At 45.4% G+C, this 12,448-nt stretch overlaps 1 protein-coding gene and 1 long non-coding RNA gene across 10 annotated transcripts in view; one reads left to right on the forward strand and one right to left on the reverse strand.

Annotated features, from left to right (window-relative positions):
• ACACA (acetyl-CoA carboxylase alpha) overlaps nt 1-12,368 on the reverse strand; it is a 153,150-nt gene extending 140,782 nt beyond the window's left edge. For 6 of the 9 annotated variants that reach the window (XM_076354490.1, XM_076354487.1, XM_076354486.1 and 3 more), the window contains exons 1-3: nt 12,243-12,368; nt 3,078-3,248; nt 2,778-2,908 (exon numbers count right to left, since the gene is read on the reverse strand). The gene's annotated coding sequence lies outside the window, so the exon portion shown is untranslated. Of the gene's footprint in view, nt 1-518; nt 571-2,777; nt 2,909-3,077; nt 3,249-12,242 lie in introns of those variants that run through there. The other 3 variants (XM_076354494.1, XM_076354493.1, XM_076354492.1) reach the window with 1 other exon arrangement.
• On the forward strand, nt 7,630-9,392 carry LOC143168371 (uncharacterized). Its single transcript, XR_012996678.1, has 3 exons — nt 7,630-7,694; nt 8,266-8,405; nt 9,230-9,392. It is a non-coding gene; the product is annotated as an uncharacterized LOC143168371 (long non-coding RNA).
• Nucleotides 12,369-12,448: the final 80 nt, after the last annotated feature.

The raw sequence follows: 12,448 nt of genomic DNA on the forward strand, positions 1-12,448 counted from the left end.
CACGCGCGCTCACACTCCCCCCGGCCCCTGTTGGCGCGGCCCCCCCGCGCCCCCCTAACCCCTCCGGGCCGCGGCGGCCGCGGGCGGGCGGGCCGTGCCAGGAGCCGCCGGGCCTCGCCCGCTGCCTGCCCCCGAGGGCCCCCGCAGACCTTCCCGTCCCGAAATCGCTGTATTTGGGAGAAAAACTGCACGGTGGGGGCTGCAGGACCGACACGCAGCGGGGCCGGTCACGGGACCCAACCTGCAGTAGGGCCTGGCCCACGCGGGGGCCCGGTACAGGCAGCGGGGCCTGGTGCGTACAACGGGCCGGCCCCACGCCGCTGGGCCTGGCGCACACGGCCAGGCCCGTGAGGCTGGACGCCAGCCCGCAGCAGGGCCTGGCGCAGCAGCAGGACCCCCACCCAGCGAGACCCTCGCCCACGGCGGCCCCGCGGCAGGAGCGACCCCGTCCCTGCAACGCGACGCACCAGGCCCGGCGCCCTGTGCGTGAGAGCACCGCGTGGAGCGGGAGCACTGACCTGTCCCCTCCCGGGGCACGGAGCAGACGACGCGTGGCCGGGACACGGCAAAGCGGGCCAGGCACTGCCAGAGCGTTCCCTACTTGTTCTTTGACCTTTAGCCGCTTGTTCTGTAGATGAACGATGGCTTAAAGAGTTGCCCCTTCCGCTTGCTTTCAGTTTTGTTTAAAGACTGCTGCATTATAGGGTTGCTGAAATTTAAATCGAATAAGCAATGCAAGTTTAATTCCTAATGCTGCTGGATCTGGTCACCTGTGTAGGCAGATCCTCTCCCCACTGGGAGTGGCAGTGGTGCCAGGGAGGTATAAAAGCATAAGTACCTGCGCAGAGAGTTTTGGGGTCTATTCGAACTGTGTTCAGGCAGGGCTCGTCACCGTGAGCACCTTCCGGCAGTGCTCAGAGGGACAGAGCCAACACCCGTACGTCACTGGACCTTCCTCTCCTTCCTGGGGGAAACAGGGTTTTGTTGTATAATTTATATGTGCACTGGGTTCTTTATTCCTGCACTTCGAATAAAGGGCGATGCCAGGTTTGAGAGGATACTCCTGAGAGAGCTCGTCCTGGCTCTGGGGACTGCCCTGGGACAGCTGTCTCAGGCTCACAGAAACTTCAGTGCAGCAGCGGGAGTGAGAACAGAACAGTGAATTTCCTCAGCCACAGACGACAGTTTAAAACTCCAGGCAATTTCTTTTCAAAATGTGTTTCAAGACTGAGCCAATGGTTACCAGGGATGTGAGACTGTGCTCTACCGGGAAACGGTACACTGACTTGGGAGCACGTGTTGGCATGTGTGCCTACTGCAGGCAAGTATTGCACATCTGGAAAATCTTATCTGGGGCTTTGTAGCTTTGTGGTTAATAATGTTATTAGGGGGAACAGACCATGTTCTCACCTCCATCAGGACTAAATCTGGAAAATTGTTCAGGGCATGGACATTTTTATTTATATCTCTGTAGATAATGTCTTTTACGTAAAGAATCTTCCTCCGTTTAAATACTTGTATGAAGGCGCTAAGAGAGAAGGCTAGTCAATGTTAGGCTAATCATACACAGTACTAAATCCCAGCTCACACAAAGTGAGGGGTAGTGCTTGGCACGCTGAGGGATTGTGCCCTAAATCACTGATAATTAACTATATACTGAACTTACAAAATCGGAGATTACGACAGGTGCGGTAGTTCATCCTGCCTAGTGTTGTGAGCACTCTGGTCATGCTAAAACCTGCGTGCTGCTTGTCTGCCCTGCCCATTTCATCCACTCAGTTAATAAATACTATTCAAATACTGCTGGAGGAGCGATTGCTACAGATAATTAAATCCTGTAGCAACTCTCCCGTTCAAAGGGCAAATTTGTGAAAACAGCAAATGAAATACATTAACCTTAAAAATAAAGCATGGATTTGGAAGGCGCTTTTGAAGTTAAACAGTAATAATATCCCTGGGCCACCCTCAGCTTTGATGGCCTTAAAGCAGCATTTCACTTACTGTTACAACATTAACGGTTGGGCTTTTTCACAGATGGATCCTAGGGCACATCGTACAGAAGGACAGCTGTTAATAGCCTATACGCATACAGCACAGAACAGATCCCAAAATACTCCACTATGTGAATTTTACACAAGCAAATAAAAGCTTTGGGCTTTATATCTTTCACACCTGCTCTTACCCACTGAAGCCAGCAAGAAAATCCCACTTCATTGTCAACAAGTGTTGGCAGAACACTTTTTACAAGGAAAGGCAATTTGGGAGGAATTACAGTAACTGATGCGGAATACACTGCAGGGTAAGGAATACCCAGCAATTATTACTGGCCATGCTGAATCAAATCCCACATTTAGGACACCTGGTGAATTTTGCTGATTTACATAGGAGCAGAAATGGGTTCAAAATTTCCCTCAGTTCTAGACTGAAGTAGTTACAAAGCACTGGTTAAAAACGTGTTCAGGCTTCAAACCGTGGGCAGCAATAATGTGTGTTTTAATGCAAACATACTGTTTCACAAAGTACTTTCCAGTAGTTTTATCAGATTTTGAACGGTAACCCCATTTCTGCTTGGGGGGGAGGGGGGTGGTTAAGTGCATGGCCTTTTTCCATTTCGTTCAGAAACTGGACACAGTACACTCTTGCATGGCTTAGGAGTGCATGCACTGTTTACACGTGCAACCCCGCCCCGCCACACACACATTTTCTCAAAAAAGCAAGTGTAGCCTTAATGATGCAAGTAAATAATTTCAAAAAAAATACAAGGGAAATGTTACTACCTTTTATGACGCCAGGTTAGGGTTCCACGTCTCTTTTCCAGGCTCTGATAACATCACCAGTGCAAACACAGGAAAGATTATTCTAGGTTAGGGGGGTTAGTGACGCCATCCATCCTGGCACAACTCACATCCTGGCAGGCAAGTAAAAGAGAGAAAGGTCAGACGGCTTTTTTAAAGCAAAATCATATTTTAGCTATTTAGAAAATGTTACAGAAGATTTTAAACATCAGAATTTAAATGTTAATCCTCGCAACACTGACAATATCTGCCTGTTTTCAAGGATAATCACTAACAAAATACCTCATTCTCTCCAGCTAGCAGGTTAGCTGCCATCGCTAACTCACTCCACAAGATGTGCTGTTATTGGTCCCAAGTTTTCTTACAGCTTCAGGAAGCGCCCTAAATCGTCTTGTAAAACTGCAAAGTCAGGCTTGTCTCGGCATTCCCAGCCCAGGAAGAGCAGCAGCAGAACTAAACAGAAAGCAAAACTGAGCACTGTAGATGGAATGGTGAACATTTAGTAATGGTATTGAATAACTGCATTAAAAATGAACATTTAGTTGTTTGAAATTATTTATAATCTATTTCTCTTTCCAGTATTTTTGAATTTTTATTTACAGGCTGAGGAATTTTGGATTCCTAATGATTTCTATCTTGAGAAAGTTGCATAGAAATCATTAAGTATGGAAATACAGCTTAAAAAAAGGATACAGAAGGGAAGTGTCTTCTCCAAACTTTCTTTAAAAAAGAAAGTTTGGATAAGACGTTTCTGATCAGCTGCGTGAGAACACACTTATTGACAAGATGATGAAATCCTCCTCTATAAAGGATCCTAACAGGTCTCCCTTGGAGATCTGTGCACTGCATTTCACAAGCAGAGAAACGTGAGTGAACATTTTTATTTTATTTTGCATTAATATACCATTTCCAAAATAAAAGATTCATTCAACTGGATAAACATTTAAATGTGTTGATTTGCAGCTACATATTCTTTGTACTACACTGGGGGGGGGGGGGATTGTGTGGTGTTCTATACTTCTCAGGAAGATTCACATTCTTATTTTTTTTAATTGGAAAATGGTGAATGGTATCCTTATTCGACATTCATTCTTTATGGTTGGCGTCAAGTTGCAGTTTATGGTAACTGGATGTCATTTATGAACAAACACAGCACTTCAGAAAAATACTTAATCATAAATACGAGGGCCAGTTTATCAGGAAGCCCTCCTAGGTATGGAGCAGATCAAATGTTATCTCACACTAGCCATGCTATTTCAGATTCTAGAACTATCTTATCTTTTCACACCTTTACCATAGGGTTGGGTTTTTTTAATTCTACTATTGGCTTTTCAATTTTAATTGAAAAAAATCATTGAACTAAAGCAGCTGAATACACTAAAATAAAAACCACAGTCTCCATACCTGCAGAAGAGGCAATTGCAATGAGAATCTGTTTTTTTATACCACCTGATAGATTGTAAATATTAAATATTTATACTAAAATCCATCCCACCATGAATATCTAAACAAAATAGGCATGCAAAATAAATATTGACATGCCAAGCCCTTCCCACTCCATTTGCTCTCTTTTTAAACTTAAACGTCTTCTGGCATTATCAATGCTTATGGAAACGTTTTCTTGAGCCTCTAGAGTATCAGTCATTTGGAATGTCAGGGGTTATTTTAGATTGAACAACAATATTCTATCCTTCGTTCTGTGATCGGGGACATAAACCTGTGGTTATTCAGCATTTAAAAGCCAGAGGCTTTGGAGGAAAAAGTGATTTTCATCGCCACCTTGTGTCTAATACAGAAAATGCCAATTCTCCAAAAACACCCAAGAAGCCTAAAGAAATCTCACCAGGACTTTTTGATTAAAGCTGCAGACAGTAGCCTGATAATTTTCCCGCTTATTTCTGGGTGCTGCCTTTATGTATTGTCTCTGAATTTGCTGGTCACAGCTGCCCCCAAGAGCTATTGCATTTCACCCAGCGGCACGCGGGGCTCAGCCTGGGCTCCCTCCTAGCTCCTGGGAGCAAACCTGCACCAGGGCCAGCAGGTAATCACAGGCTACCTTCATTTCCTAAGTGATTTTAGGCTTTATCAATAATCTAAAAAGCCCGAAATGGCCTGGGACCAGCCTGCTTGGCATCACTTCTCCCCATGCCAGAGCTCCGGCAGAAATCCCTGCCAGCGCTTGTGACCCTTTGCAGCACTGTCCTTGCCCCCGTTTGGAGCTGCCCTAGGCAAGTGGGAAGGCTCGTCTTTACAAAAGGCCTGTGAGGGCAGGCGATGCCGGCTGAGGGATTGCATGGTGCTGGTTTTACTTCACCCGAGCGGCTTGGCGTATTTAGCCACGCTTGTGCACCAAGGCTCGCCCTTGGCCTGCGGGTGTTCAGGGTCTGGGCAGGCTCAAACGCCCCCGCAGCTCCCCGGAGGTTGCTGAGGACCCTCTCTTTGAGGGAGAAGGCTTTAGGAAAGGGTTCTGTTTGCCCCCCAGCAATGGGGCGGCTGCCGTGGGGCCCCATTCTAGAAGGAGCTCGGCCCCATGGCAACCAGCGGCCCCCAGACCACACCAGGACCCCGGCGTGGCCCAGACCCCTCTCCCACGAGACGCCGCGTCTACCTGTTTCACCCGTTTCAGTGCTTAACTCTGGGACTCGTGTTCAGGACCAGGGTTAATTTGCGACATACCTATTGAAAGGAGATTTGACCGACAGGTAAGATTTTTTTTTCAGGTCCATTTTTTAACAAATACCACATCTCTCCTGACTGGATCAAAACTAGAAATTAGTACAATCTACAGTGAATTAAGGCTCTAACTTTAAACCCTCCATATGTCGACCAGGTTAAAGGTGCAGGAGTTTTGAACAGGAATATATGACTACAGAGCTATTTGGGGATCTCTACTAATCAGCTCGGTATCTGCTTAAACACCTTTACAACATTACTCAAAGGAAGCAGTAAAGATAAAACGGGCTTCGAGATTATCAAGAGAAGATGTAATTATGCTCACAATATTAATATTTGGCTTAGTGTTTGCGCACAACAATCTCAGCAGAAAAGGTGAGTTGTTCACATCCTTGCAAGTTCTACCTGAATAAAACTAAGGATTTTGTAAGAAACTAACTTATGTAATATTAGGAATAAATGTATGTTAACTTTCTCTCCTCTACCATATGCTGAACTAAGTCTTTAATCCATACGCCCTCACCTCAAACTTTTGCACCTTTGCTGTCAGCAGAACGTTGACATTTGAAATTAGTTACTAAAAGAGGGTAGTACTGACTTAACTGTGCATTGGAATTAAAAGTGGTTCATCCTTCACTCCATTCCCTCAGACCCCAGGGACTACAAATGTCATGTGGAAAATGCCTCAGAAATATCTGGCAGCATAAGAAGCCTGAACATCTTCCTGCAAGGTAAGGAGTGAATGGAAGAGGAAAGCTGTCAGGGCTCTTAATGGTTTGGTTCACATTTTCAGCTGTCTCAGCTATTCCTCAGCCACCTGCCCAAAAAGGATGCAAGAGGGCATGCAAAATTTTAGCTCTGTTTTGCTAAAAACCAAAGAGACCATTATAGTAACCTTTGATGGGTTGGTGTCACTTGCCATCAGTAATTATGCATAAAATCTGAAACTTTCAGATTTCGGCATCCGAGCACCTCTAATAAGGGCCTCGGCTCCTACACAGCCTTTTGAGTCCCCAAGGGCAACAGGGACCCCAAACAGAGGGGTCTGTCTGTTGACTATTCAGGGAGTTGCCCATAGGTAGTTACGTTGTTATGAAGTTAGACGGTGTGAATGTTGTCCTCCGGAGTGTAACAGCTTACTGTGCTTGAGCATTAAGAATAAAGCTAGTCCGACAAAAAAGAACCACCAAAGGGATTACACACAGGGAACTTGCTTGAATTTTCCTCATTGTAACACTAACAGCGAGCCGTCTCTGAAGTTCCTTTACAGCAGTACGTCCCTCACAGCTAACTCTGCTGGCCTGAGCCTTTTGCAAGAAGAACTACAAATAATTTAAGAGAAGCCATTTCTAATGTTTCTTATCCTTTTCCAGCCCCTGGGATAGCAGCAACCAAGGGGAAGTTAAGCAGAATCCAAAAAGTCATTACTCTGGAATGCTTTAGTCTTCAAAGCCCCGTGCAAGTGCATCTGCTGTATTTGGAGAAGATGCATGGAGATTTGGCAAACCAGACAGTAGAGAAACGTACCCTGCAGAGCCTGAAAGTCGTCACCAGTGCAGACAGGAAGCCTGCTATCAGCCACACCTGTGTTTTACTAACACGCCACAGAAAAAAGTTTCAGAGAAAATTTATTCTTAGAGAAAAAGGTAAAAAGTTAAATGTAGCAAATATATGCTTAGGTATGTCAGAGGACGGCAGTCTTCAGTTTCATATAGCTGATACCTTAGCAGTTACTAAAAAAGACTATTTGTACCTATTAAAAAAAAAAAAAAAAGAAGAACTAGGAGAAAGTAATGATCCAGAATTAACACTACTGAAAGCTTCAGGTTTTGGAACAATTCCATGGTGGTGTTTTTCCTTCTTTTGGGAGGGCCAGGAGGTTTTGGCAAATATAATTTCCAATATTAATACATGTAGAAAATTCTGTACGTTGGGAATTGCACACAAGCAAGAAAACTAACTGTCTCTAGTACTTTACTGCCAATTGCCAGGTACGCTGCCACCTCTTGCCAACTGCGTCAGCGTGCAAGTAATTCTAGCCTTCAACTGCTTCTGGTTCTTCAGTTTAAACACATACAAACATCTGGTTTTAAAACTTCTTTTTACTTCCAGTGTTTCTAGCAGGGATATCCAATTGTGTCATCACAGCAAAGCTGCCCAAGCTGAAAGTTTTTGCAGAGGGTTTGACTGTCCCACATGTGCACCAAGAAAACCAGACTTCAGAGAGTACGTACCAGTTCTCCCTCCAGAGTCACAAAAGTAGTATAGCAGTAGATGTAAAGGATAGAAAAAGATACTGGCTTTCACACACACGACTTTGACGAAGTTCTCCCAAGCAGCGATTTCTTTGAATAGCAGTATTGCCTCTACCAATAAGTGCATTGGCCCAGGTGTTTTGTGAATCCATGGCTGTGATGAGAAAACAGTATTTAAGCAGCGACTTTCACAAAAAGTTACCCATGTTTTAAGTGTGCCCCATGAGGGCTCCTAGCTTCCCTTAAAAACCTCACCTGACTTCATCGGGAAGTTACAAGGCTTTCTACTGTGACTGGGCTTACACACCAAATTCACCTGGGGACCAGGCAGGAACCGAAAAGATATTTCAAATATTTTAAAGTAAAAAGATTCCAAGATTCTAGAGAGATTTACAGCTTCCTGTGAAAGCCTACAGGAGACTCTGAATTGTTCCTCTGCTGTGGTCCCCCTAACTTAGCCCAACCTAACCAAAATGAAGAAAATTTTGACCTGTCAAAGAATTGTAAACACATTTTAAATACTCTTCTCTATCTCATTTTAGAGGGAATTCCATCCATAAATGACAAAGATGTGCTGAACAGACAAAAACTAAGTGTCGTCATTAAAGTGTTCATCGCTTGCATCCTGTTAGCCTTCGCACTACCCTGTATCGTGTTTGTTATATACGAAATTCCCTGCCTGGTAAGTTTTTGAACATGATAGTTTCTCATCTCAATCCCCCACACTCATCCAGAATACAGCCTTGTAAGAATGACTGATGAGTTGAAATACGTTTACCAAGTTTTCAGGAAGGGAGAACTGTCTTTACAGATATGGACAGAAGCTGTGTGCTCAGTACAGTGAGACAAGAAAAATACATGGTCTGAGATTTGCAGACCTCCTGAATTCACTGTACTATGATGACCACAACCATCTCACAAACTTCTTGATATATCAGGAGACTGCTCTTCCTAGAGGAAACCTTGTTCCTCCTTCTCAGCAGCAATTAGCAGCAGAGCAATTCACTAGCTCCCTGTCAACCCAGCTACTGGTTTATGGGAGGCATGTCTGATTTTTGGTTGCAATCACCTGCTCCCCAAATTACTGCTGTCAATGTGAGGCAATTCTGTCAGAAAGAAGCACAGAACAACCTTGTGCTCGGGCAGCTGCTGGCCAGCTGGGAGAGGTACTCCTGATGCCAGAGGAAGAACAGTTTAGGGGTGGAAGACAATAGGCAAGACTTTCAAAGGACAGGTAAGCCTCTCTAGTCTTCTAGGCTGCAGGATGAACTATTTAAGCATGCTGGTTGAGGGCATGTATACAAGAGGGAGATACTGAGAACAAAAGACATCAGGGGCTACGATATGCCAACTTCCTTCTGTAAAGCCGTATTACTTTGATGCCTAAAAATCCAGTAGCATTCACCATGGCCCCTCCAGAAACACATAGCCTTTTTTTTGTTTTGAACAGTTGGTATTCCCCACCACCCCCTACACACCCCTAACTGCTTTTGCTTCTTTCCCGAGTGCTTGTGCCCTGACTGGATCAACAGCATATGGAGCAGCAGAAGAAGCCTGTCTGCAGCCTGTGTCCCAGTGCATGACCAAACAGCAACACTTCTAACCCCGTTTCTGAAGGGCGCAGAACAGAAGCCACTGAAAGCTTTTGTCTGACCCTCAGCCTCCCTTCCCCAGGTACTACTGGTCAGTGTCAACCAAATTTGACCGAGGGATAGCAGGCCTCGATGCAAGCAAGTTTCCAAGTGAAGATCTGATTAGGTAGTAAGGAGACAGCCAAATCTGTCCCCGGGGGAAGCTGGGTGGGCTCAGCTGTCCCCATGCTGGCTGGCAGCCATCCGACAAGCCTTGCGTACCTCCTGGGCAAACAGCACACGCAGCACATGCCATCATGCCCATGGTCACAAGTGGAGACAGGAGGGAGCTAAGTGAGACAGGAGGGAAGCTGGGACTGTCGGCCTGGGGAGGAGGTATGGGGCGGTCTGGGCTCATCCATTCTGCTCTTCACAGGGTAACCTGGTTTTAGGTGCATCTAAGCAACAATAACTGCTTGAAGATAGACCTATCCCTTCCCCCTCAAGAAATTAAATAACCCTGACATATTAAGGTGCCTTTTCACGAGGAAGCGATTTAATCTTGTGCTTCCTACCCCATTAAGTGAACTGCTGAGGTTGAACAGTTATACTCTACTCCCACCTCTCACTGTGACTTGGGATCAAGCCACTTCTCAACTTCAGCTTACCCAGTTACTTGTCTGCCACCCAGCTCTAACGACTGCCTTGTAGTGAGGCTGGAGAGCTTAGCCCTGCCGACACACAAGAAGCCCTCTGGATATTACACATACAGAACGAACCGCTTGAGAGCATTTAATTTGCAGAAATTATCAGCAAATAATTTCAAATAGCAAATGAAAATTACCTCATTTCTTAAAACTTCTGAGTAGAAAAAGGCAGCATGTGAGCACATTATTCATTACAAATTATCCACTTAGATCTTCTTGGAGTGTAACTAGTGAGAAATGTGCTATAGTGAGAGGTTCGGAAATTGAACTGAGACCCTTAAGAGCCATTTCACACAAGCCATTGAACAGCCATCAGGTGGTGACACCTTTGGGCCTCTACTAAGCTGAAAACCATTTGAACAGACTTAAGGCAAAAGACTTTTTATGTCATTGCTCTCTCCAGGAGACATGAGGCGTGCCGTAACTTCTTTAGTTCCATTCAGCCAGGAGATGTCGCACCACTGAATTACTGATCTGAAAAGTGCAGCACTGGAATACTCTAGGAGTAGGGTTGTTTAACATTCCTCATGAATATTTTTTCTTTCCTTGCCAGGCAGAGGCATAATAGCAAGACCCTTACATGAAAAGATCCAAAATCATTGTCATGCATGAAACCTACCCATGAAAAGCTGCAGGCCTCAGAAGAACACCCTTTTTACCTGTGAAGGTGCATCACCTTTCCCTCACCACTTACTGGAAACAGCAGAAAGCAACCACTGAGAAGACACCCATATGCTGATTCCTTCCATTAACTACCCAGATTCTTATTTTAATTCCCAGATACAGGAAAAACCTGTTGGCATAAGCAATAAATATTTCGTTGACATTCCAAACTCTGCCTCTCCCAAATTCTTAATATTTTCCCATCATTTTTCACATACATTTGGGGCCTGGGCAAAAGGAAAAGGAAATAATTTCCAGTATTTTTAGTCTTGCAGTTAAATAGTTCAGACAAGGAACAGACATGTAGCAAACTCAGCATACCAGACCTTCTCCTCCAGCCTCAACAGGAATAACGCAGATATTAATTATTGAGCTTTAGCCTTTGCCTAGGTCTGAGTAGGCGCACATTTTCATGTGCTGATACAAAATGAATCTCTGATCTATTTGCAATGTACTTCTATCTAACGCAATCTTCAGCTCTCAGATATGAACTGCCAAAGGCTACATCTGTCTGCTACAGAGAACAGCTCTCAAGTTCCCATGCAAAGGATTCAATGCTTCGGAATCTGCATAAATGAATAGAAGCAGCCTTTGAGCCTCACAGCAAACAACATACCACTTCCCCCCAGTGATGCAGATCCTGTTCATCTAAATCAACATCATGCATGCTCTGAGGGGCACAAGAAGAATTTCACACAAAATTAGTATCTCACAACAGCATAAAAAATGTTGCACAGAAACAGTGATGAGAGGAGTTTTTTGTTGGAAGAGGTATGGGGTCACTGAGCTATGTGGGGTAGACCCAGCCCTGGCCATGCAAGGTGTTCCAGGCAGGTCAAGTTTACTGCAAGAACAGCCCCCAAGTATAAGCAAGTATTTGAAATCCATGAAATACCAGTTACATTTGCCAGCACCAGGGCACCATAAACATACAGAGAATCTACTTAATATCTGTGTTAAACCACATTTTGTCAGCATTGCCATTACAATTGCACCAGGCTTTGAACAAGTACCATGTCCCCAGGGGAACACAATACAGCGTACGAGGCTACCGCAGAGGTGACAAGAGATACTATGAGGTGTGTATTGCCACTGTGCCAGGTTGGCTGCGCAGACCGTCTAATATGAAAACAAATTGCTATTTTAAAAAAAAGCATAAACCATTCCCGAGCTTTAGGGTTTTATGCAATGCAAGACTCGTTAAGCTCTACTCAAATCCCTCTGACTGGATGTTCTCAACAAGCCCAAGCCCACGTGTGCACCTAGTTCACAAGACATCCACAGCGTACATGGGAGACAGCCACGAGAAGATCCTGTAGGCAGGATAGTGCCTGCGGGCAGAAGGGAAGGGACTGGAGAGCCCTTTCTCAAGTGAAAGTCACCCAAGATTTGCCTGCACTACCTCAGAAACTTCAAGGATGAACCCGAAAAGATGATTCCATTGGCAGGAACCACCTGAAAGCTGATTTATTAACTGATAAGGGAAGAAGTTTAAACTTCTCCCTGGTGTATCTGCAGTGCAGCACAGCGCCGTATCAGAAGAAGAACCGAGGCCGCCAGGGCCTCTTCATTACGCACCGCGCTGTGCAGCCTCAAAGCGATGGATAAACAGACACCCGTCAGCGCCAGCTGTGGGGCGGGCGGGCGATGGAGACACACTGCACGTCACGCAGAGCTGCTGGCGCTTGGGAGCACTCCCCTGCCGCCGTGGACGGACGCTGAGGCCGCCCCGTGGGATCCCCACGCACCCGCAGCCCCACAGCGAGCACCAGCGGCCGCAGCCG

This window comes from Aptenodytes patagonicus, chromosome 17, assembly GCF_965638725.1.
Source record: "Aptenodytes patagonicus chromosome 17, bAptPat1.pri.cur, whole genome shotgun sequence".
Classification (NCBI taxonomy): domain Eukaryota; kingdom Metazoa; phylum Chordata; class Aves; order Sphenisciformes; family Spheniscidae; genus Aptenodytes; species Aptenodytes patagonicus.